Source organism: Grammomys surdaster, unplaced genomic scaffold (genome assembly GCF_004785775.1).
Source record: "Grammomys surdaster isolate TR1022 unplaced genomic scaffold, NIH_TR_1.0 191, whole genome shotgun sequence".
Classification (NCBI taxonomy): Eukaryota; Metazoa; Chordata; class Mammalia; order Rodentia; family Muridae; genus Grammomys; species Grammomys surdaster.
Window position 1 is genome coordinate 8,711,238 of NW_021604636.1, and position 2,216 is coordinate 8,713,453.

A 2,216-nucleotide genomic window follows, 5' to 3' on the forward strand; every position below is an offset into this window, starting at 1 on the left:
CTATCTATCTATCTATCTATCTATCTATCTATCTATCTATCTATCTATCTATCTATCTATCATCTATCTTCCTACCTATCTATATATGTATGTATGTATGTATGTATGTATGTCTATCTATCTATCTATCTATCTATCTATCTATCTATCTATCTACCTACCTATATTTAGCCAAAATGTATTTTTGTGTGATTTCCTGATAAAGAATATGTGCGGATGAAGTCTTTTAAATATTTTATACCTAGAAATCTCTTTGTTTTACATTCATATATGATCAAGAGTTCAAGACTATAGCATTCCAGATTGGACCTTTAGAATCTGGGGGCGGTGATATGCTGTATCATCCCACCTTCTTTATGGATGCTGAGAAATTTCCTGTCATCAGAGTATAAGTATATCATTCATATAGCTTTTCTCAGTAAAATTTTAGAAGATTTTTCTCCTTGTCTCTATGTTTCTTTCCATTTTGGGTTCTTATTATTGAGATGTTGAACTTTCTTAGCTGATCTTCTGACTTACAAAAATGTTTTCCCCCCTGTTTTCCAGATCTGTGTCTGCAATGAGATATTAAGAACAGTGAGTCCATTAACAGATGCCCTGGTGATGAGCCCAGGCCTGTAACTTTGCAGCTGTTTAATTTAGGACAAGTCACTTTCTCCTGCTCTAGTTTCTTCTTCTAGTAAGTGGGCATGATTTGTTATGATGATTAAATGAGCCAGCACTTACTGTTTCCTTCACTGGCTTTCCCGTTGTTCATATTGCATTTTTCTATTCCTTGGCAATATAGTGTACATTCGGAAAGTGGCAGCTCCTTAAAAGCCAATTCAAGCTTAAAAACTATGTACTATACCTTATCAAGTAGCCTTGGTTGAGCTAGTCAGGATAATTCTACAGTTGTTAACTTTGCACTACCCACGAGTCTTCCCGGGCCTCTGATTTCTTTCCTTTCTGTCTGCTCTGGTGTGATTTTTGGAGGAAAGAGACTCATCTGGGAAATTCCCAGTTATCCCGAGGAAACTGGGTGGTAGACTGTAAACTTCTGGGAGTAGTTTTATAAGTGAGCAGGGGCGCTCCTTCCTCTGCAGTCCTCCAGATTTCGACCTGGCATCCTTCCCATTTTGCCTTCCACATTTGTTGTAGTATGGATCTTTTGGATAATGAGTTTCTTAGCTTTTGCACATCTGGAGAAGTCTTTGCTTCTCTGAGCTTAGGCGTCTCAGTTGGCAACTTCAAGTACAGCTAAGATCTTACTGTGCTCTTTTCTTGATTGTGTCTCCCACGCCTGAGGGATCTCTGTCCTCTTATCTTTCTTGTGCTGTGTGTAAAGACTATCAGTCACTGTTTCTTTCCTCTGGACACTCCAGTTGTGCATACGTTACTTAGACTGATGAGGTCCCACAGATCATCGGTGGATACTGTGTTCCTTTTCTTCTGTGTTTTATTTTGGGTGGTTTCTATTCTGGGGTCTTTACATTCATCAGTCTTTCCTTGATGCATCATTCATTCCCCCAAACTTGTTTTCATATGTTGAAATGTTTTAATCTCTATAAGCTCAATGTGAGCATTTAAAAAAATATCATTATGTCTTTAATTCAGTGGTTGCCAATATTGAATATAGTTAGGATACAGTAAGGATAATTGCTTTAATGTCCTTGCCCGCTAATCTTTACATTTATGTCAGTTATAGATTCATTTAGGTTAATTTTTCTTCTTATTGTAAGTTATAGTTTTTTGATTCCCTATAAATATGGTAGGTTTGTTTGTTTGTTTTTGGATTCTAGACATTGTGAAATTCCCTGTAAGTATCCTTAAATATTGTTGCAGGATATAGTCACTTGGGAATAGTTTGTTTCTAGCAGTTCTTGATCTTCATAGTGTCTAGGCGCCTGGAGCAGGCCCAGCCTAGACTTGGTTTTTTTCTCACCACTGGGTAAGGAAGGAGATTCAGAGTACTTTACCCAACAACCATGGTTTATGCATTTTGTCAATTTATTTGGGGACAACTGCCATTATCCTTGGCCCTGTGTAAAAACCAAAACAGCCACCTTCCTTTCCCTTTCTTTGTTTCTTTGTTTCTTTCTTTGTTTTTTTCTTTGTTTCTTTCTTTGTTTCTTTGTTTCTTTGTTCCTTTCTTTCTTTCTTTCTTTCTTTCTTTCTTTTTCTTTTTTCCTTCCTTCCTTCCTTCCTTCCTTCCTTCCTTCCTTCCTTCCTTCCTT